Consider the following 26,112-nt stretch of genomic DNA (forward strand, 5'->3'; position numbering starts at 1 on the left):
TATATTCTTTCGATCCTAAACTGATTTACGCTCTAAAACAGTTTTAACATTCTAGCAACAAATTTCAATGAGTCTTTCTTTAATATCTTTCGGAATTTCAGGCAGTTGAACGCAACTTTCTAAAAATAGATCCAGTATAGTTCGTAACTGTTTCCAGTTTATTAAGGAAAATACTCAGAAAACAGGTTTAAAATAATTGTTTAGTTGTCTGTCCACAAAAACAAACTCATAATTTGTCTATTATACAGTGCGTAGCCAACTTTTCCACAAATTCGTTAATACATTGAATTGAATCAAATTTCTTTCTGTCAAGCGATGTCGACCAGAAATCAAGTTTCCTTATAAATCCGTCCACTTTATCTGCACCTTTTATGCTAATATCTTCGCTTTGCAAACTACTGTTCAAAGTACCTATTTAAGTGTTCGAAAAATGTCAGCAAGGAAGACCAGTCTAACCCAAAGAGAATTGTAAAGTAGGCCTGAATATTTCTATTTTTCCTCTTGCTGGTATCGATATATTAGAAGTTGGGTGGTAGGCACTAATATTGAGTAAAATAATTTTCGATTTTACGGAATTTGTATTTTTCGAATAGAGTTAAGTACCGGAAGGGTAGTGGGGGTCGCAAAAAATTTCCCGCCCAAAAGTGATCGAGCCGTAACTGCTCTAATATACTGTATTGTATTTAGTCTTTTATCACACATTCTATAGTATTCACACATCGCTTCATAGCTAGAATATGAAACATGTCAAAAAAATTTTAATAGTACTATAAAGTCTTGATTATAGTCACAGTCTAGTTGAAATATATAAAGAAGAGTTTTCCATAATATACTAGTACAACACAAGGAGTTAGTATCGATACTTAATATAAGACAGAAATATTCATGCAGTGTTCTTGAATGTCATAAATTCACCTATAGAATAGGAGTGAAAAATTAGGTAGCCTACTTCTTTAATTTGGCCCAAAAGGTTGAAGGTAATTGATTTTAAATAGTATTACTCAGTAATTTGCCATTTATAGCTACATTTTACATCTTTTGGTTGTGATATCTATATTTACCTATTCTTCATTCTTTTTTATTTTGTATTTTTCATTTATATCTGTATCTGTGTCTTTTATTTACGTAGTATGTACTTGTCTGTTTTTTTTTCATTTTTCATTTGTATTTACACTTGTACCTTGCATTTGTATCTGTTTTCATCTCTTTTTTCGTGTTATCTCTAATTTTATGTTCTAAGCAAATATTTGTACTGTCTATTGTAATTGGGACTTTGCCCTGTTAAATAAATAAATAAATAAATAAATAAATAAATAAATAAATAAATAAATAAATAAATACATAAATAAATACATAAATAAATAAATAAATACATAAATAAATAAATAAATAATAAATGAGTAAATAAATAAATATTAAATGAGTAAATAAATAAATAAATAAATAAATAAATAAATAAATAAATAATTTTATGTTTTGAGTTTGATTTTTTATATCCATAGGAAGGTTATTAAAAATTTTTACTGACATTTAACGCACTTATTTTTGAAAGCACGATAGATTTGCCTATGGAATATAAAAGTCATTTTTGACGAGTATTTATGCTATGAACTGTTGAATTAGTTACAAAGTTTTCACGATTACATACCAGGAATTTTATTAATGAAAACATATTGACAAGTCATAGGCATTATTTGTAGTTTTTTTTTAAACTATCCTGTAAGATTTCCTAGATTTGGCACCTACTGTTATTCTAATTATTCTTTTTGTAATGAGAATATACTCTTGCCATCTGTATCAACCCTGTTGTGATTACAAGAAAATTACTGGTGAAGAATGTCGCTTTGCAGCACGCATTGTAATCAATAGTTAGAAAGAGAAGTAAAATGAAGAGATGTAAATGTTATTGTGGCCTTTGATTAAAACTTCGGAATTCCATGAACATTGTTACCACTTTATATGTATTTACTAACACTCTATATGAATCATCACATGATGTCAAATATGGAAGTCATTGATGTTGCCCGACATGCAAAATGGTAGATTTATGTACATGTCGGGTTAACAGAGAGCAATAATTACTGAATTCTGTGATGTGGTGTCCAAACATACACTGATAACTGTGGGCTATATATAACACTGGTTTACTGCGAATCTATGGTCGATGTTTAGACAGTGCCGTATCTCAAACGAAACGCACTAATACATTAAATTATTTTTAGTATTTTGTATCTGTTAATCAAAACCATAAATATTACGTAGAAAAATAGGCAACTCGCAATATAAAAAATCAGAAATATACAAACACAAGCCAGTGAAAACTTTTTAGTAGGCCTAGATCACCACAGAAGAGAAATAATGATATCACTTCATAAAATCTTAGAAAAGAGCTCTCCAAGAAACATAATGTGAATACCTACTGTAAGAGATACATTCTTACCTACCCTCCCCTAAAACTGTTATTTCTTATATTGTTATTGGTTAGTCAACTGTCCAAAGATAGGTTTGAAGCTCATAAGTGATATCAATAAGGCATCGCTCATGAGGCAACTAAGCCATGAGATAATGTGGTAGGGTGGCCAGTTCTCTTCCCCCCTCCATTGCATACATCGCTGACCAGAAACATATTACACTAATGGATCTTCAGATGTATACAAACAAATGAGGACCTAATATTCTAAATGTGCTAAGTGCCAAAAGTAACTTTGAGATATTGTTGAGAACACACTGCACAATGCATGTTGAGATACCTACAACACCTTCTTTTGGAGCACGAACGAGTCACTCACAGTTGAGCTACGACAAAGACAATTAAGTATGATATTCTCATATGGATGTTCCTCCCTTGGATTGAATAAAATGAAATTTGAAAAATTGGTACTTAGCACATTTAGAATGTTATGTCTTCAGTATTGTTCTTCCTCTGACATATCGTCAAGTGAGATGTACTATCTAATAATAGATATAGATATCAGCCAGAAGGTCAATCAAATAATTTCTTATGTATAGGACTCATAAGTTCATGAATTTTCATATTTTCTCCTGGGATTATATACTATCTGTACGAATTATAAATTTTTGACTTTATTGAATATGGTTTTGTTACATATAACTGCATATTTTCGTCATTTTCTAAATGTGTCACATTATCGATAGTTTAATAACTATACGACATATTTCTAAGATTCACAAATTTTCCTTTATTTTAAATCTTTTTTTACCACGTGAAAGAAAACACGCAGACAGCTGTATGGACGATAGATTATGTAAATCTCTGTACTAAATTACCAATATTGGGGACAACACGTCCTAGGTCGCTGACTTTTATGTTTACTAGTGATGTGCCAAAAAAAGATATTTAATGTGAAATATCGTAGTTCATCTCCTTCCGCTTCTGAACGAGTGTAGTTCAAAAGAATAATAGCAACAATGTTATCAAAAAAAAAAAAAAACAGATTTAAGACCGAGAAAAAAGATCACCCTTTGCATGCGGTTTTGATCCTAAATCAAGAGCCCGATTGCCTTTCTCACTACGATTTTTCTTAATTGCAGTAATTTTCCTAATCTTTGACGTAAAAGTTGCCTTTTTATTACCAATAACAAATATTATATACACGCAGAGAGTCACACAATTCATAAGAGTCGACGAATTGGTAGATAAGTTACAGCATGCGTAATGTACTTAAGTAGTTCGTTCTTTAAACGCTTCACTTCATTTATTAATACTTACACATCACATTGTAATATAAACATATGGGTGATATATTCTAAAAAAAGCCTACAATTTCAATAGGAAAAAAATGACATTTTAAAATGGAGTAAAGCTTTTGTTCTATTCATATCCATAATGTAGAGTAAAGGTTGGTAATAATGTGATAGTTCATTATGAGAATTTATTACAATTTTACTGAGCGAGACAAGAACCGGTTTTGTGCAACAACTTGTCCACGAACATTCCCTTAATACGGTGACACAAAAAAACGATCTTCCTCTCGCTCAGTCTCTCAGTAAAATTGTAATAAATTCTCAGAAAGAATTATCACAATATTACTCATATCACGATATTATCAATCTTTACTCTTTGTTTCGTTTTGGTTAACAAGAAAAGAATTATTACAACAAATAAAGTTGTCCACGAAAGCGATAATTTGTCCACAGAAGTGACCTCTGATGAAAACAATACTAAATTTTCATGTTTTGTCTGGCAAGCGATCATTTCTTTCTTTTAAAGCGGAAACCAGTATGATTTCAATGATTTTCAGCTTGAAACGATAGTAAATGTGGCTAAGGGCATGTAGTTAACTTTATACCAGAAAATGTGAGAGGAAATGGGTACAAATTATCACTGGACAGAGTAACCAATGTTACCGATTATTTTGAACAATACGATTGCAAAAATCAATTAAAAATCACTTCTGTGAATACTCATCACTTCTGTGGAATTCATATGTCCATGGAAGTGATGAATTCTTAAGTATTTTGGACTATGTGCTTTGTAGTTCGAAGTTAGGAACCTGTATCATTCAGAATATTAAGATTATTATATTTAAATTGTCATGATTTGTTAAAATAATTTTTTGAAAGTAACATTTACATTCAGAATTGGCCTTAAAAGTGATGGGATGAACTTCACTAATTGTAACATTTGAACAATAAGTCCCACAGGAACAAAATCACTTCACAACCCAAAATTACATTCTTGCTTCTCCATGTTATTTAGATTCTTCAACAACTAAGGCGCCTTGTGGATTCCTTGAAAGTTTCTAAATGTCCACAAAAGTTATTACTGACGTCTGTGACAGGAACTTAAGTCCAAAAATCTTTGGTCGGCAGGAAAAGGCACATAAGTAAAAAAAGTCGATTTTTCTGTTGTAGCTAATCACATAAGTCTAATATTTTTTCTAATTTTTGAAATAATAAATTTTCTTGTATTTTAAATTGAAAAAGGTCTTACTTTAACATACGAGTCTGATTAGGTAGTATTTTTGTATTTAAAGTACATTAGAAAATCAAATAGTATAACTGTAAGTTCTAAGAGTCCACGGAAGTGAAAAATCACCTATTGCGGGCATTATATATTATTAAATTAATGATATTTTCAACAAAATACTTCACTAAAGTACAGTATAAGCTTTGAACTATAGTCGCGACGCTCTTATTCCCGACGTGACTCCTCCTCTTTTCTTACGTCTTAGGAAGTGAAGGCTGTATAAAGCACTTGGTGCTTATTCAGAAAGTGGATAAGATCAAGATACACCGGAAAGTTTAAAATTCCTACACTAAATGATGTGAACACAATAGGGTTTACATCATAACAGATTTTAGTCTGTTAATTCGAACATAAAATTATGTAGGCCTATAGTGTATTGCGGATTAGCTCACCGCATGATCTCTAAAGAGCTCCCCTTTTAGGAGGCCATAGCCCTTCACGGGAAATCCAAAGGCTATTTCATTCATTCATTCATTCATAGTGTATACTCTTGATATTGCACTAAGTTGGATGGATATTGAAGGCTGTTGTTTTAAATTTCTGTAAATAACGTAATAGGACGAGCGTGTATCTGTGGAGAGTTATATCATGTACTAGGGTGAGAATATGTGTAAGTGTTCGTGTAAGTGTAATGTATGAAATGAGTGATCATAATGATGAAGAGAGAAGGAGAAACCCGGTACCGGCACTAGCCTACTCCTGTCGAATAGCACCAAGAGGGCCGCCAGGATTAACGTACCCGTCCGATGAACGAAATCACTATCAACAGTGACATATACCTTCTCTACATATGCACTGGGGAGAGATTTGGAATATAACCAGGAATATTAGTGCACAACCTAGTGAACAGAAGTTATACACCGCCATCTCTCCTAGTCACGAGGTAGATATATTACATTAAAATTTCTGACCCCACCGGGAATCGAACCCGGGCAGACTACTCTGGAGGCAGACACGATACCACAGAGCCATCTCGTCGGACATAATAGGTTGTATTATGAGTAGTTAAAGTACTCGTCCGATTAATGGTAATAAATACCATTAGAGTGAGTGTGATTATTCAGTCATTCTTACACAGTTAACAATGGATCATAATAAATATATTTCTTAAAAGATATATTAAAGTAAAAGAGGAATCTGCCTATATCCTGGCGTATGAATTGATTATTGATTCTCGGCAAGTGATAGGGTATTTGGTTAGAGCTGTGGTCTGATAAATGGCTAATAAACCATAGTGATATTACATTTCTGTGGTGAATGGCGATCATTTATATTCTCAATAATACGTAGAACTTTCTGAGACATTCTATCTCTTTTGCCTCCGAGGAAAGTTCTTAGTTACTGCAAGAAGATGAAGCGCCTTCATTGATCAGGTAGACAGCCATGCCATACAGATGTGGAGAACAAGTTGCGAGAGCAGACGGCGAGCCATATTAAGTGAATGTTGCCGTATTTCTTCACACACCTGATTTAACACTTGGTCTTGCGAAATACGGAGTTATGATTTAATTCAATGAATGAAGATCTTCAGATAGATTTTAGACAGAAATAAAGATGTATACTTTTGCACATCATGTCGATTCAGTATTCGCAAGAGAATAGTGGGATATCACATTTCTTGGAATTATTTTTCTTCGGTATTAGAAGCAACACTTTCTCCGTAAAATCTTCAGGCTTTTCACATTTTCATTGCATAATGACAAGAATTTCCTTTTTATCTTCACACAAGCATTTCATTAATTCCATGGAGGTGATCAGGTTATAAAAGTAAAATTTCGCGGGAGATTAGGATTCGATAATGACGCAATGTACGCCGGTCTTGGAAGCATATCTGAAGCGTGTGTTCTTGGCAGGGAGCCAAGGTTAAAGCTCTGTACGATGACAAGTATTTTAGCAACTGAAATATGGGCGCTAGCATAAATGAAGAAAATAAAGTCGGCTGATAAATATATTTATTAGCATTCGGCAGGATAGCATAGCTAAATTAAACGCAGAATAAATATGGGAAATACGTATTGTTATTCGGTCGAGAAGTTTTTGTCATCCAGTCTGCTCTCAAAAAGTTGAAAGTTAGAATTTATAAAACAGTTATATTACCAGTTGTTCTGTATGGTTGTGAAACTTGTACTATCACTTTGAGAGAGGAAGAGAGGCTAAGAGTGTTCGAGAATAAGGTACTTAGGAAAATATTTGGGGCTAAGAGGGATGAAGTTACAGAAGAATGGAGAAATTTACACAACATAGAACTGCACGCATGGTATTCTTCACCTAACATATTTAGGAATATTAAATCCAGACGTTTCATATGGTCAGGGTATGTGGTACGTATGGGCGAATCGAGAAGTGCATATAGAGTGTTAGTTGGAAGACCAGAGGGAAAAAGATCTTTTTGGAGGCCGAGATGTAGATGGCAGCACAATATAAAAATGGATTTGAGGGAGGTGTCATATGATGATAGGGACTGGATTATTCTTGCTCAGGATAGGGACCGATGGCGGGTTAGGAACCTCGGGGTTCCTTAAAACCATTTGTAAGTAAGTAAGAGTAGCTTAGCCGGTAGAACTACTGATAACAATTTGAAAAGTTTGGGGTTGTATCCCGGTTTACGATAGAATTTGTGTAGTTGGCAAACATCCAGAACGGGCCTGGGGTCCGCTTAGCGTCTTGTAGAATTGAATATCGGTTCTTCCCTGGAGCAAAAAGCGGTCGGAGCATAGAAGCATGGATCTCATTTCCATGACCCCATACGTCATTATGGTGTCTGAAGGGGAAGCATCGCATTTCTGTTACATCTGATATTCCTCTTCAGCATAAAATGAATAAAAAATTGGGCAAAACTTGCGTTTAAAATGTTGGCATTATTCAGTACTTTAGATATAATATTTTTCAGCATGTGAAACGAATAGACTCCCCTTCAAATTCTCGCATAAATGCAGCGCTCTAAAACTAAATGAATAAGCTGAAGGAAATGATGGAAGGGTCTCAACTCAAGATTTCTTAAATCTGAAGTCAATTTTGTTACAGTTATATTCGAGTGCTTAACACTATTTTTATCACTAAATCGTTCAAATGAGCGGGAACTGAAGTCACACAAATGAAGAGCAATGACACAGCCACATCAGTGTCTATGATAAGAACTCAGATTGTCAGCATAATTTGCCTGGTAGACGACTAGATTTAGAGAAAATCAATCAATAAACCAAAAATATAGAGCACCTATGAAGACCGAAGCCGCTTACAAAAACTTTGCTTAAAATATTTCTTGTACAAGATCTCGTAGCGCCTGAAATAGGCATACCCGACCATAGTTTCACTATCTCAAAGTACTTAGTTTAGACTCCTCTATCGTCTGTATTATTTTGACCCACGAGGTTTCTATCACTTTTTATTTTAGTGCTTATTTTAATTGTGAATAACCCTTTTTGAGAATAGTAAAAAATTTATGGGGGAGGGCGGTTACAACATATGAAGATCAGTTTGTATGTTTATTTGTGTAAATTAAAGGACGAGCATCTACATAGATCATCAATTCAGATGTCTTACTATTAAAATGGAAATTTATTTTGTGTGCAATGCGGAATATGAAGAATTATCTAATACCGGTATTTTTTTATCATAATCTTCTCTCTCTTTTTCCTTCTCACCATCACCACCACCACCACCACCACCACCACCACCACCACTACCACGTGACGATATTAGGCTATCCCGTTCGAGGAAATTTATCAATTTTCAATTGATATTTTCAGCGTACAAATGTTCCTCCTCTTGTTCTCAATCTTTTTTTTTTTTTAGTTTATTTATAGGTAGGGCTCGGAAGTTGATGAAATATTATCTTTTTTCTGAGACATCACAGACAATGCAGAATGCAATACAAACACGTTTCGCTTCAACACTAACCAATATAGCCTAGTCTTATTTTGCATTTTTCGGTCTTTTATTGTCTACTGGTAATTTTTTAGGAAATGTTCTACTTTTTGTTACATTTTTGTCCTTTTCTCCTTATGAGTGCATTTTTTACGGTGTAGTCGTAGTCTATATTCGAGAATCTACTGCACATTGCTTACGCAATTCGATTGCGTTTTACAGAAATTTTCTTGATGGTTGCATCAGCCTTGACTTCTAATCACGTGTGTTACTTGCTTCCCCCATTCAATGCAACTGAACAAATACTGCAGCCCCAGTACCCGCAGTCAGAATATTGTATCTCACAAGTGAAGACGTAAAATTGCCGAAAGGAAAACAAAGCACAGAAATTTTTTTTGTGACAGTTAGTGACTGACTTTGGTGACAATGTATTTTCCATAGATGAAAGTAGACTGTTTTTTTAATATTTTACTGTTATAATCATGGTCATTCTTTAAATTGTAATGTCATAAATGTAAGATCATTTTATAGGCCATTTTATGTTATTTTTAGGTCATCAATTTCAGATCCTTATTTATAAGCTTCACGCTTTAACATCTGTGGTCATATCGCATGTTTAGAATCTTTGGATATGTCAATAGGCGGTTTTTACTATTGTTGAATTCCTGCTTGTATTGTGTGTTGTTATGTAGCCTAGATGACTTGTGACTGAGGGAAACTATGAGAAACTCCAGTCAGATTAGTCGGCCAACGGGTTTGAAACCAGGATCTCTCGAAATGTGAGTCTCAAACGCTACCGTCTGAGCCAACTGTCTCGGTCTTCTCAATCTTATTCTCCGACTATACACTGAGAAACTCCTGAGTAACTCTTCGGTCCTATATTCCTGCATGGCTCTATCATCATATTTGCAGATGACTGTGTTTATCTGGTATGATATCTGATGTCATTTCATATTGATCAATCTTGCTGTATAAATAAATTCCATGTAGAGATTCAGCACGAAAGTCCATAAAGAAATGTAAATAAGGAAAAGGCTTTAATTTTAAAATTGCATAAAAATATATACGTAAATTTCACTGCATAGTCAAGAATTCCATTTCATGTAACGATGTACAATGTAGATATTTCAAATAACTGTTTAAGAAAATATATTGTAAAATTATGGTACGCAACTGATTTGTTCCGGAGCAGTAAAATGGATAATGAGAATGTCTGTATGACCTTCCTTAATCTAATTTTATTTACTGTTTGCGATTCGCGTTATTTCCTTATCGGAATAACATTTTTAAAAACACATTTATAACGACTTCCTTCATACTTAACCAACTTATTTACAAATAGCTCTTAAGGAATCCGGAGGTTCATTGCCGCCTTCACATAATCCCGCCATCGGTCCCTATCCTAAGCAAGATTAATCTAGTCTCTATCATCATATCCCACTTCCCTCAAATCCATTTTAATATTATCCTCCCATCTTCGTCTCGGCCTTCCCAAAGGTCTTTTTCCCTCCGGTTTCCCAACTAACACTCTATATGCATTTCTGGATTCGCCCATAGCTGCTACATGCCCTGTCCACCTCAAATGTCTGGATTTAATGTTCCTAATTATGTCAGGTGAAGAATACAATCCGTGCAGTTCTGCGTTGTGTAGCTCTCTCCATTCTCCTGTAACTTCATCCCTCTTAGCCTCAAATATTTTCCTAAGAACCTTATTCTCAAACACCCTTAATCTCTGTTCCTCTCTCAAAGTGAGAGTCCAAGTTTCACAACAATACAGAACAACCAGTAATATAACTGTTTTATAAATTCTAACTTTCAGATTTTTTGACAGCAGACTAGATGATAAAAGCTTCTCAACCGAATATTAACAGGCATTTCCCATATTTATTCTGCGTTTAATTTCCTCCCGAGTGTAGTTTATATTTGTTATCATTCCTCAAAGATATTTGAATTTTTCTAATTCTTCGAAGGATTTCCTTCATAGTCTTTCAATACCATTCCGTGATTTTATATGACGTTTATTCAGAACATTTTAAGTATTTTCTGTTGTAGCGCACATTGACACGTTCGAAACATTTCATGTTACGAAGTTTACTCCAAAACTTTGTGACTTAACTTTGTTAGTAAACTTACAAAGTTTCAACGAATATTAGATAAAATAAGGAGGATGAAATATGAAGAAGCGAGATTAGACATCATTATCGAGTTACATTAAGTAATGACAATCCATTTACTAGTACATGACTGACAGGCATATACGCAAACATTATAACTCAGAGGAATCGAAAAAAAATATTTCGGTCTATAAGAACAACTGCTGGCTAATCATTTAAGGATAACAAACGTAGTCAAGATATTTGAGATATTGAAGATATTGCCTCTAAATTAGTGGTTTTCAGCCTTGCAGAGACCACGGCCCGGTAAATTATTTTTCTACAAGACAAGGGATGGTCCCAACAAATTTATTCGTAAATACCTTTCAAATTTATTTTGAAGTTCATTCATTTAACTAACAAATATTAATAATTAAGTATGGTGTAATCTGAAGACTTACACAGTCTTACAATAAGAACTCTTATACAGACGTTTAACTGCCTTATACTTACACTTATGTGTAGTTCGTTTATAAGACATATGTAAATTCCTTACTAATAATCACTACATACGTCGTGTATAATAATATAACTGTTACACAGCTACGTCATAGTTTCGTCATTATTTCATTACTAAAGGTAATAGAATAACGGCTCGGTTAGAGAAGCCAACGTACTATGGTAGGAACTATCATGAGTTTAAAATCAAATGTAGGAAACAGAAAACGGATGTAGGTAAATTCTCATTCATAAATCGAACTATAAATGATTGGAATTAACTACCTGGAACAGTCTTTGAGGGCTGTCCTTCCTTAAGGAAATTAAAAAATAACTTAAAAAGTTGTGTATAAAGTGAAAATTAAAAGACAAAAAAATTCATAACATTACCTAAGGTGACATGTATTTACTTAGTCTGACGAGTTATTCCCTTGGTTTGAATTGTAACTTATTTTAAAATAGCTTGTAAGAGGGTCTTAGACTACAAATGTTGAGAAAAATGTAGTTCTGTTTATAAGTATGAATAAGGGTATAATTTATTGTTTCCTTATTTGAACTGTTGTATCAGTGAAGCGTGGTGAGTCAATGAAGTTATAATTTCCAATGGCAGTGAATAGTTTTGATCATTGATAATTCATAGTGCGTTCTACAGTGTCAGGGAAATATGTTATATATAGTATCAGTGACAGTGAGTGAGATGAGAGTGAAATGAACGGTTATCAGTATAAATATGAAACTTATGTAGGGGCAATACATAGGCCTATATGGGTTGTAATAGAAAATTATGTTCACTTATTAATTATACTATTTTATGTATTATTAATATAATTATTGTATATTATTTGTATTGTGTATTTTAATTGTATTGTATATTATTTTTATTGTGTGTAATTAAGTTACCACTGTCACCGGGTGTTTGCCCACTTGCAGTGTAAATAAATACATACACATACAATATCTGAGGTTCTCTATTGCATCCGACAGAACGCTCTAGTGTGCCGCGCTAAGTATCGACAGTGCATTGATTAATACGCTATATTTTGGTCAAAGAGTACAAGCTACAGCAATATTATTCAAATTATTCTGTGCTCTTTGGTTTGTTCTTCTGAGCTTACAAGGCAATCATAATAAAATAACAGTTGATACAAACAGCTGTTACAGGGGCGGCCATTTTTTCTCTATATACAACGCTTATGCAAGGGGTTTCGTGTATACAGGGTGTTTAAAAAATACGGGGCGTAACTTCAGGTATGTATTTCCCACATGTAGACAATCAAAATAGTTTATTACAACATGTGTCCGGAAATGCTTTATTTCCGAGTTGTGGCCTTCACAACATTGAAATTCACCGGAACGTTTTTCTTTCCGCAGGTCGTTGCCGTCAAAGGAGACATTAAGAGGGCACTCTGACAGTTCATTCCGAGCCGAAGGTTACATTCAGTGTTGTGTAGGCGTTAGACTGTGCGACATGTATTCAAATCAAGAGCTGGCAGAGATACACTTCATGTACGGTAAGGCGGACGGCAATGCTGCGCTGGCTCGTCGTTTGTACCAGGAGAGGTATCCACAGCGACAATGTCCAGATCGGAAGACATTTGTACGTCTCCATTACCGTCTGTGCGAGTATGGAAAATTTAAATCACCTGGTTTGGGAAGGGGACGACCAAGATCTACAACTCCAGAAGTACAGGAGGAGATTCTGGAGGCTGTGAACATGACTCCTTCTATCAGCACACGAAGGGTAGCGTTGCAAGTCAATGTTCCTCATACGACTGTCTGGAGACTGTTGAAATAGTATCAATTGTATCCTTATCATTTGCAACGTGTAGAGGCTCTGTCACCAGCAGATTACCCTGCACGAGTTAGGTTCTGTCAGTGGTTCTTGCAGCAGTGTGGTGTAAATCCGAACTTTCCTGCCTTAGTATTATTTACAGATGAAGCACAGTTCACACGAGATGGCGTCATAACAAATTTCCACAATCAGCATGTATGGGCGTATGAAAACCCACGTGCAACTGTTCCATCTCATCACCAGGTGCGGTTCTCCCTCAACATGTGGGCCGGTATCATTGGTGATCGATTAGTTGGACCCCATGTACTTGTAAACAGACTTACGGGGCAGGCGTACACAAACTTCCTGGAAAACACCATACCTCATGTTTTAGAAGACACTCCACTGATCAATCGTCAACACATTCACTTCTTGCATGATGGCGCTCTTGCACACTTCAGTCGTACGGCTCGCCGGTACTTGGATCGAAGGTTTCCTGATCGATGGATAGGTAGAGGTGGCCCAATTGCTTGGCCTCCACGCTCACCTGATCTGAACCCTCTCGATTTCTACTTGTGGGGCCATTTAAAATCATTGGTTTATTCGTCTCCTGTGCCTGATTTGGAATCGCTTCGGAATCGAATTGTGGCATGTTCTGAGGACATACGAAATACTCCTGGAGTTTGGGATCGTGTTCGCAGGTCAATGAGACATCGATGTGAGGTCTGTATTCAAGCAGGAAGTGGACATTTTGAACATCTTCTGTAATGACAACGAGAGATGAACAAAACTAACTGCCATTCTCGCTCGCTGTGTTCGTTGCATTTGTCTTTCGAGTCTCGACTCGTCATTCTCGTGCGCTTCGAGTCTCGCTCATCATTCTCGAAATAGCATTTGATCGGGATGGAAAGATTTCGTAATTTTAAATAACATACATCATTGAAATAAATATCATTATAAATGTTTAATAAATGTTTAAACGAGACAAAAAGACAAAACAGAACAGTATCTTAGTTATCAAAATGTTCTGGTTTTATTATATGATATTACCTATGGTTATATAAATAGAAAAAAAAAACAATTCTCAAATAAATTTGCATTTCTAAGAAACATGAAACATAACGTTAATGTATTTTTACTTGAGATTGCACACTTGATCTCAAACATATGAAAAGAAAATTCCTAGTCTTTTAACAAGGACTCAGTAATTAAATAAGACTGGAGAACGGATTATTATACACTGAAAGGTAGAGATGATGTTTCAAATAGGCTACTTGATTGTTTATACATGACAAAGTAGATAAACGTTCAGTCAGGTACAAACAACTGTGGCGATTCAAGGCTGCTTGACGTTTGGGACTTCGGGAGTAATCAATCTCGGCGACTCGAAACACTCACAAGCAGTTTTTACATCAACGACGCGGCGACCAATAGAACACATTGCCGTGCGGGATTTCGACTTTGCGGGCGCTGTTAGTCATGTTTTCTCGATTGTTGTTCATCTCCAGTCCCAATACTAATTCTGCAGTGCTTGGAAAAAGTGACATAAGTCAGTTTCCACAAACCTCTTTTGATAATTTATTGACAACTTGTTGCTGTTTTCTGTCCGTTAACTTGTTAATTCTGGGATCAATGGAAGTGACAGCCAAACGGAGGCAGTCAGAAAGTTGCAGATGATTCCTCTGTTTCGTTTTAAGCACAACCATGGTAGAAAATGCAGTTATCACAAATATATGTGGTGAAAAAACAAGAAATCTCATTGTTATTTCATGTAAATTTTGATAGAGGCGATCTGGATCTACGCTTTTCGACACAATCGTGAAAATTAATCTCCTAAGAATATTTCCACTATAAAATATTTATTCGTGAAAAAGATTAGAAAATTAAAATGAAAAATTCCAGGAGAATATCTCGTGGCCCGGCATAATTGATGCCACGACCAAGTTCCGAGTCGCTACCCGGCTGTTGAGAAACAATGCTCTAAACAGAATAATTTATATTACTGAATAATATAGAACAAATCTGAAATCCGTAATTCTTAAGGATGGATCCAGCACAGTTTACCATACATTTTGTTCAGTTACGAACTTACAGAAAGGAAAATATTAAGACGTTAAGGAAATTGTGAAATGATAGTCTAACAAAATGCCATCACTTTCTGACCGAAACAGTTCTTTATCTGATTCGTGTTCTTAATCATGTTGGTAATATTGTAATAAAATTGTAACTGAAATCATAGAGATATTTACATTCTGCTGAATATCATTATTACACACAGGTTGTTCACAGTCAATGTGACAAAATATATGGTTACCTATATTCGTCTGTAATGAATTCAGATTAACTGGCTGCATATTCAATTTCGTCGAATAGCGTGCTAAAACAGTTTTAAAATGCAAATTTAATTTACATTATTTTACTGCATTGTGTGAAGTTTTCGATCACGCAAAAGGGAAGAAGATTGTTTGAACTAATAACACCAATTCATGATATGAACGCAAATTACATGGAAAATAGTCGTGCATGGATTATGGTCACTTTCTGAGGGATGATAGAATGAGGTTAGGTTGTGTAAGTTGAACCACGCGAGGTCTAAGGGAAGTAATTTTAAGTTCATTGTACTGTTGTCAAACTTGCATGTACAGAGTGTTTTATTGATCATAGTACAATTTTTTGAGACTCGTAAAGAGGATCGTAGGAACAAATTTAAGAGTAGGAACCCAAATTTGGAAAGTTTTCGGTTACGAATTAGAACTCATTATAGTTGGTACAAAAATACCAAACAAACAGGAATATCCTGTATATCTTGTAACATTCCAAAAAATCTCCACCATCACGTCATCGCCTCCTAATGCGCGTCCTTGGTAACACTCTGTTGTTAAGTAACCGTCAGTAAAAAAAAAAAAAAGAGTGAACAATAAATATGGAATATTGCTAAAAACGTCTTAAATTTTAATTTTACAAAAAGAAAGTGTTAAGGCTGGTCCACAATAAACCGCGGAAGGAAACGAGAACGAGAACGAAAAAGTGATTAAAATACGAGTACATATATTTAAATGTGAGCTTTCACAAATAACCAGAAGCTTGTCGGAGCCAAGAAACGAGAACGTGAAGGATGTCGTTTGCGATCACAGTCTACTAGATTCATTATGTTGTCATCAAAAACGTACTTGATCGTCGTATATTTTGTAGCAAGGAATTCGTGACATAATTTCTTCTTCAATCTTTGTTTGTAACTAACCCAGAAATTCAATAGAATCACTTTCAATATATGCTACGTGTATAGCTATATGTCCAGACTACCACGTGAATTTAATTCTTAAATATTCCGTGCCACAAATTTTGAAGTTGGTTAACCTGTGTTTATGTTGGCTGGCTTGCACTCATGAGAGAACGCCATTGGTATATACAAATAACAACAGAATGCATAATATCGACTTTAGATATCGTTATTGGCATACATATCGCTATTACTCGTTTCCGTTCTCGTTTTATTGTGAATTAGGGTTGCCAACTTTTCTAAATAAAAATAAATGAATCGGTTATTGTTGAAAGGAACCAAGTCCACTTTCTAAAGTTCTGAGATAATCGAAAAAAAACTGTTTTGTGAATAATCTATCGAAGATTAAATCAAAATATATTGTACATGTAAAATATATGTGTACAATATATTTTGGTTTAATCTTCGATATATTATTCACAAAACAGTTTTTTTTTCTATTATCTCAAAACTTTAAAAAGTGGACTTAGTTCCTTTCAACAACAACCGATTCAAATATTTTATAGATATATTGTGTAGTGACTCATTCTTCCTTAATTTCTATTTAAAAGTTACATTTTAAAAGATTCCTACAATCATTGTACACACACTTAAATTTTTGTGTCTTAATATCTGCTTTTCAACTTTCATATTTTTTTACTGATTCAGCTTCATTTAGAAATTTACTGTCTTCTTCAATACATTAAATAAACTTTTTGCAGGGCATGTCAAAATTTATAACAATTTGAAACAGAACTGATCAGTTCTGGTGAGTATCTGTTCCTCTTGAAAGCAATTTTTGCACAAACGCATTCGATCCAGGTATGCTCAGTATGAAACATATGCGTTGGCACTTTCTGCAGAGGAACCAATGTGAGGAATTTGACCCACTTAGACCCAACATCACCATCTTTAGCAATACAGTCAGTAATCAGCTAGCGATACTACATTCATCGATAGCAGTATCGATTGTAGCAATGAGTGATCTTTGCGACTATCGACTGTAAGCAATGGAATGATCTCTACAATAGTAACAACGTGAAAATATTTAAGAAATTTAAGTTCCAGCGATAAAATAATAAATATAATATAAACAGTTATTCAGTATTTTACTATTACCCTGCGCCAAATTCGAAATAAAGGAAGAACGTGTTGTATGGGGGAATAAAAAACATAAGGCCACGTAAGAATATGGGAAAAACGAACAATCTAACAACTCTATTGTGAATAAAAATGTTTACGTTCACGTCTACCGCTTCCCGTTCTCGTTTTGGTTTTCGCCCCCGGCTTATTTTGGACCAGCCTTTATACAAAAGTTGTTGGAGATAAACCATATAATATGATACTAGTGTTCGAAATGGTACCCTGTAATTATTAAAATTTACATATTCCGAATTTCCATTAAATTATTTGTATGAATCTGTAGAAATGGTACTCATTCACCCTTTTCATATCTTGTAACTACTGGTACTTGTACCTTGTTTCTTAGACTTGAAACTTGAGACAAATAATTCAATATAAAATCATGTTGAGTAGATTATAAAAGTAAACAAAACGCTATGACTGAACAAACTTTATAACATATGCTCAAAATGAGAACCATTCGCAGCCAAACAACGTCCCAGTCTATCACGAAAACAGTCCATTGTAGATATGATGCCCGATATTGTGGTTTCAACTGCTGAGCAACTTGAATCTTGTAGGTATGAAATTTTAGATCCTTGTGCAATATCCGACGAACTGTCCTATTAGATATGCGCATGTCGCACTGCTCATCTTGACAGACTTCGTTGCACAGCCAATCTCACTCTTTGGAGTCTGAAGTACGAACATAACGCCCACTACCATGAAAAGAAGGTTGTAAATTTCATCTGACGTTAAACATCTTAAACCAACTCACTATTGTGTTCCTCGAAGGCATCCTACAGTGTCTCTGAACAATGAACTCACGGCGAAATCGACGTTGTGTTTGAACAACGGACTTAATTTCAATATATACTGATACCACAAAAATGAGTACGTTAACTGGCCAAGCACCAATGATTAACAAAATTGCATGTTTGGAAGTTCATGTTGCAATTGACAACATTTAATTTTCGCTACTCTCATTTCATTTTACAGCTCTGCCAAACTAATCAGAACCAACTGCCAGACCCTGTACAATCCTCTGAGGAGTTAAATGAAACCCAATCGACTACACCACAGCGATGGCTCAGGCAGGTTCCTTGTAATCCTGGGAAATTGAGCCAGCTTTCTAATGTACTTCGCTATTTCTGCCCTACATTGTAACATCGGGCTTTCAGAATTTATGAGACAAGTAGAATTCATTTCTTATCTCTTAATTACTTTCTCTTAGCCCAAAAATTTTTCCGTAGAAACGAAAGTGATATGTAAACCATATTTTGTCAGTTTATTTCGCGCAATAAAAACGTCACAATGAAAATCTTGTAAATATTCATTTTTAATTGAAGAGCGATTGTATTTATTTGATTCCAAATAGAAACTTATTAAATTTTCCCTACAATTATAATATTTCATTTGCATTGTTCGCGGAATAATGTAGTTGTATATTCGTCATGAATACAAACAAAATTCCTAGAACAGTTAAAGAGAAATCATTTTACTTAGATAGACAAATAGATGACATGCAGAATAACACTTTTTCGATATCAGGGATGACAAAAATGATATTTGAGCGAAAATCCTTATCGTAAGTCAATTCTTGGAATATTTTACTTCGTACAATTAGTAAGTGATTGCTTTTGTAGGTAAAGGGACTGTGAGATCTAAGATTGTATTTTAATACGATATCATGGAACAGGTGAATTATTTTGAACTTTTTGCGCTGCCGTACATCCTGCCCAGAGGAAATAGATATCATCATAAGACTGTTAGATTCAACAACATGTGTGGAGCCATTATAAGAACACTGCATAATAAACTTAGAAAAGAGACATGAATTAAACTTCATAAAGTTACGAAAATACCAGCTGACCTCTATGGTAGTGAGATGTGAATCATGAGGGAGAAAAATATGTGAACTATGATTTCTACGAAGCATGATTGGAGAGGCCCGATTAGAACACTTAGAAATGGCAATTAGAAATAACGTACGAGTTCGCAGTTTACTTGGTACTGCTTATCAATATCAGCTTAATTGGTGCAGACAAATACAATGCATGGCTCAAGATAGACTACCCGAAATTATTTACGATTATGTACCGATTGGGAAAAGAATCATCGGTCAACCACGAGCTTCTCTGTTAAATTGGCAGCAGTTGTACACCCGTGCTGTCCCCACTAGAGGATGTATACGGAATGAACCAAGGTAACTTCAACTAGGAACGAACTATTCAATTCTTACAAGCATGAATGAAGGTCACTGCGTTCTTCTTTTGTTTACCCCCACTCTTTATAAATAGGTGATGAGTGAACGTAACTGCGCTCTTTATTTCTTCTTTCCTATCGTAACTTCACCGGGTGTATTCATTCCGGAATTTACGTGTACCTTTCGCTAGCCCATGACGAGGCCAAATATAAGAAACGTGTTTATGTCCGGAATTTGCATGCGTTCAAAAAGTTTATAGATTGAAGGTAAAATTAAGAAGAAAGTAATGGAAACAAGACTGATGACAATGTCCAAAGGATTATATCCTATAATAAGAAGATAAGAAAATATAAGTTAGAATAAAAATGTTCCCAGGATGTGTGTCGTGTAGTTTGTTTAATTTTCATGAAAATTAATTATAACTGTAGCAGTAAATTCGTTTCAGAACCTTTATAGTACAAACAGAGAAGGAGGAGACTTTTCTTACTCTGCGCTCTGAATCTTCTACTTAAGTAATAATGGTTTGCATTTTACTTAGCAAGCGCAGAGACTGAATAAAGACTAACATTACGAGTGTAAGGAAATTCCTAGCCCTGCTACTGTATTAGTGAAACAACACTGTTACAAAGAATATATCCATTTCTTATTCATATAAATGTGCATGTATTCATGCATGCAATTCAAAGAAGCCAATTTTAAGGATCAGAACACAACTGGGTCAGATGCAGGAGGTTGTAAAATCACATCACAATTGAATATGAGCCTAGTTCAAATAAAAGTCGACATATTAGTTGGGTTTAACAGAATGATTAAAGCGCCACAGCGGTTATTGCGTCCACGGTATAATGCCGTATCATCACTGTTCCAAATACAAGGCTTCCGATTGTGAGAGCGGAATTAAAACTGGCTAAAACGTTCACTGTTTGTTCGTGGTCTCGTGGTATGGGTTACTATTTTAATTAATCAGACTTCATTTGAATCAAATTATTTACAGTCATATATAACTAGGTCACTTAGCAACTTGATGAAATTAATTCGAGTTTGCATAGTATGTTCTAACACTACTCTCATCTAATAAAATTGCAATATCTATGGAAAGTTAATTTTTTATATTACTGTCACAAATTTAATAATTTAAGGACAGCACATTTGTATTGAACAATGCATGAGTATGTAATTATAATGATTGGTGGTTCGCAAACAATTAGTTCCAATAGAACTAAACAGAGAAGTGAACGACATGGATAAACTACGAGTAGTTCGAAATTTCTGTGGAGCAGTTTGCGAACTAGATGAGACGCTTCGAAGTCATGGTGGGATCAATCAAACTAAAGGTGCATCTACACGGTTCAACCTTTCTTTCAACTTTATGCATTCAAGTAATGCATGCAAGTTTAATATTTAATATTAATTAATAAAGTACATATACTAACTGGCTCCGCAGGAGAAGTGCTAAGAAGAACGTGGTAACTCGAGGAGTTGTGTTGGTATCGTGCAGGTAGAGTCAATGATCTTGGTCGCATTGAATGTTAGCGGGTGGGAGAGAGCGAGAGAGGAGATGTAATATTTCTACGTGTTCAAACCAGGCGCTATTCAGTACCAACTTTAAATCGCTTCCGGGTTGAATACTGCCGCTTGCTTCACTGCGGAGGCAGTTAGTATACGCACTGTATATATACGTAGTGAAGATGACGTTCAAAACGACACACCATGTAGACACAAAATTTTCACGCATCTTAATTGAACACGTGATTTAAACTTGATTCTTTCAATATTCTTCCCAGATTGCATGCGTACGCGCGTGAAAAATTGAACCGTGTCGTTACAGCTTAACCAGAACGTATAGCCATTCGTTCTAGTTAGACTATTATGGAGTTGAAAACGCAGCAATGCATAGTGGAAAGCTCTTCCCACCGCGACAGCAGTGCTCGATTGTGTTTCATAATACACTAATAATATTACGTTAACATTATTAGACCAAAAAATAAATTTATTATACAATGTTTGTGAAACAATTAATAAATTAGTAGGCGATACTGATCCTTTTCCGAGAGGATATTGGAACATCGTATTCCTAGACAGTATAAAGAGAAAACGATTACTGTATAATTATATATCTTATAAAGTTCAAATATTTTGATTATTTCCTCTGTATGACGCGCGAATCTTTAAAGTTATATTCTACTGCTGCTAAACTTCTCTTTGATTATATAGACGTCAGCTTTGATCTCCATCTCAAGCGAACTAATTGAACTGATTGAACTAAATGATTCTGAGTCACCTTTTCTCTCCACCTCAAAGAAACTACCTTAGCTAAATAAACTAAACGAACTAAATTTTGAACTAATCTCACTATCGAAATAGATCGTCGCGAAAGTGTCTGTCAATTGAAAGGATTTTTCAATCACTAGGTAACTGTGGAATATTTCACAGTTTTTATGTAATATATGTTTTTTATGCTTATTGGCCGGGTTGATATTTGTATACGTTTCAATATAGATTTTCATTAATATGTCTGTAAACTGAAAAATATTTGGTTGTGAGCTGTATAAATTGGAATTAAAATGACTGTCGAATAACTCAGAAGCATTTGTAATGAATAGGGGGCGGATTTTAGCATATTTGCATGTTTATATCTTAGTTGCAAATCACATGCTAGCATTATATAAATGCATTTCAAGTTATTTGTAACCAAAGGTCAAGATTTTATAGTGCATGTATATTCAAGGGGTTATTGCATATTTCAACTTTCAGCGCATATAAAAGCATATTTCGTTATTTTTTTTAGCAATGTGGTGCTTAAACTAAGATTAAGAATAAGGAAAATCATAAAAATGGAATATAGAAGAAACTCAGACATTGAAACACACTAAAGGATTTATATTTTGTTTATTGCAATCTGACAACATGAAGACAATGCACTGTTGTTGGCGAATAATTTTGAACAAATCCTTGGCAATCAACAAAGCACTCACTCAATTAATGAAGTGCATTGCGACTCTGTGCAAATTTACAATATTGGGATGTTATGATGAATGAAAGTTGAGATTGAAAGAACAGTTATTCAAAACAAGAAGCCACCTTGTTTTCTTTCCCGCAAGTGCATAAGATTTTGTCACTAGAACGCTGCAATATGATTTGAGTAGAAGTTACAGGATGTGTTCATAGGCTTCATTGCACTCACTAAACTCGAATTTCGCCACCTGTTATATCGTGGTTTTAAGTGCATATCTGCATGCATATTTTCACTTTTTTTTAGTACATATGAATCCGCTCCCATAGTAATGAGTGGCATGCTGCTGGACATGCTAGCCCTTATTATTTTGAGTCCTGGGAGTAGTATACCATACTTCATACATGATTATGGTATAAGATGTATGTGCAGACCCCCAAGTATAGTATAATATACCGACATTTGTGCTGATTTTTTCAGCATTTTTCCTCTTGTCAATGACTCTTTTTTGAAGTGTAGGATATTTTTTTGAAGTGTAGATTATACTGAACGCTAAAAATAAAACAACAATTGTCTCAGGACTCAGAAGGATAAAGAAGGAAGTATTTCTGACTCGCTTACGTAACTATCACAAACATAATCGCAACGTTCACGAACTTTATCATTCTATATTGAAATCGATAAAAATTCGAATGCAAAAATGTTTCCAACTTGTGCGGGACCTAGAAAAAGAAGTCCAAAAATATAATCTTAAATTTGTGCAATGATCGAATTAGAAGTTCGGTAATTCCTACTTAGTCCTAATTGATACATATATTTTACAAAACCAATTCTGAATGAGATTTTTTTAATCAGCGCTGCAGGAGATCGGTAATTTTTTGTGTCGAAAAGTGTACATTGCAACAATCAATCTATATTCGGTGGATTGAAAAATATTATATACATGTGAGATACACACACATTTTAAACTATAAACTCCAAAATGTATATTACAATATACGAAACAAATTCAAAATAATGTCCTATTAGGAAATAGACTACTAGAAATCAAATCCATCAAATTTATCAAATGACTCATCGTTATCCCGCAAATGTAATTGAATGAAATTGGGAATAATATCAGTCATTGCTATTGTGAGCTCATCCCTGAAATTCTCGTCTGTAAATCTGGATCTCAATTTTAACTTAGCCAGCCAGCTTCATTTTCGAAAATAGAAACGGTTCGCATATGTGGGTGAAGCTAAACAATGATACAGTTTTCATAGGGGAACTATGTAGATCCTGGTATATTAATTTGTAGAGTTGTTTATCCAGGGTGGGAGGGGTATACGTGCAAATATTTTGATATTTGTTTAAGGAAAATGCAAGACTAATAACGCCATATTTACTTTTTCCCTTGCCCTTATAGATTTATCCACAAATGTGTCACGTATTTTACGGTATGGTGTTTTATGAATTGCAGTACCATGAAATGCTTGTCAGTTTAGACCAGGGCCGGAAAACAGCACCTCTCAGAGAGCTTAGCTTCACCCGCTATAGTTGCTAATATGTAGGTAGGTCTACTCATATCTTGACTGCTCTGTTTACAATACGAGTTTCCAACCCCTGGTTTAGACTATACGTACGTCTTTCGATATCATTATTGTAATCCATCACAAACAGTTAAGGGTAAAATTCGAACGTATTACAGTACAAAATAAATCATGAATGTAATCTCATATGCTAATGTAAAAAGGTGATTGTGTGCGGATACACAATAAATTATATGGTAACCTGTTACACCACAAAGACCTTCATGGTAAGCTAGGCAGTAGACAACCCCCACAAGCTTAGACCCCTGTGTTAACTAGTGAGGCGTTCGTAAAGAAAACAAATCGCCTGAAGTATTAACTGACCTAAAACATGGTATTTCTCCATGCCTAAAAAATAATTTCGAAGATTGAGAAATTTTTAACATAATGTGGTTGGTTCACTATACTATCCCCGATTATCTCTAAAAGTATTAGCACATATACGGCTCTCATCCTGTATATGTTGAAGCCAACAAAATTAGTACATATACTTTTGGTGAAAGTGTCATTTTCTAAGTGGAAAACTTCTGTCTGCAACTCTAATGAACATAACAAACATTTCTCTTTCTAAGAAGTTTTCGCAAGCGAAAGAACAGTACAGATCAATTATTTAGTCCTGACAGTTCAGCGTCGCGAAAGAGGGAAAGTAATAGAAGTAGTGGGGAGAGTTCTGGAGTAGAGATAAGGGCGAGTGATCGGTAAAGGAATGCAGTACAACTTAACTGTACTGAAAACAACGTTATAACGCATGCGTGACATCCTATCGCTCTGACTGCAGGCGATAGACTAACCTGAACACCCCTTGGTGTAACTTATTGAACTCGCCTGACCCAGGCGCACATTGTTGGCGACTGTCAGGACTAAATAATCGTACTTATCCAGGCGAGCTAAGCGATTGCTTGGGAGGCTGTGAAAGCCAAAGAACCGTATGAAAAAATATCTTTGTTTGTTTCTTCCTGTTATATCTAGTTAATTTTGCATTGTTTATAAGCACACATAATGTGTAATATTCGTCGATGGGATGATGCGACATAGCCTATATTAATAATAATTTAATGTGTCAAAATGCTACGTTTCCTCTGTTAAATTTCACCTGTCCTACGAGACGCTACTGAGCATACAGCATTGAGTACTGTAAATATTCAATCAACCCATGGGGGCGTGGTTTCTAAGGTTGGAACTTAGTTCGACGAGTTCTACTTGTGCTCCGTTTGGCCATAGCTGATATACACTTCAGCTGAAGACTCTCTCCACATTAAGGCTGGTTCACAATAAACTGGGAACGGAAACGAGAACGAAAACGGAAATAATGTTAAAATAAATGTATTGAAATGTGCTCATTCACAATAGTTAATTGTGAATGCTCACATTTAACTGCATTTATTTTAACAATGTTTTAATTTTCCTTCTCGTTTCCGTTCCCAGTTTATTAGAAACCAACATGTACTCTCTTGTTCTTGCCTTCATGTGCTAAATTAAACTTACATCCATCGATAACTAATAGTCTTCCTTTTCTTAACATTGACTGGAGGTTAGGCTTGGCAAACAGCAAGTAAAACACTGATTCGGTCGAACTGAAAACGAGTCTTCTGTTAGTCACCCCTGCATAATTGATTATTTTTAACTTGATACGATCTGAACAGTTCCGGTTTCCTGGTCGAACTGGCATACGCCCCTAGCTACTTCAGTGCATCAGTGTAAGTGACTTCTGTCCATTTCTTCTTGTTGGTTGGCTCGCGTATTACTCCAATCCCAAGCAGATGTTTACTCAAATAGAAACTG

At 34.9% G+C, this 26,112-nt stretch overlaps 1 protein-coding gene across 5 annotated transcripts in view; it reads right to left on the minus strand.

Annotated features, from left to right (window-relative positions):
* Mctp (multiple C2 domain and transmembrane region protein) overlaps positions 1-26,112 on the minus strand; it is a 1,238,231-nt gene that overhangs the window by 450,361 nt on the left and 761,758 nt on the right. The window lies entirely within an intron of this gene.

This window comes from Periplaneta americana, chromosome 5 (assembly GCF_040183065.1).
Source record: "Periplaneta americana isolate PAMFEO1 chromosome 5, P.americana_PAMFEO1_priV1, whole genome shotgun sequence".
Classification (NCBI taxonomy): domain Eukaryota; kingdom Metazoa; phylum Arthropoda; class Insecta; order Blattodea; family Blattidae; genus Periplaneta; species Periplaneta americana.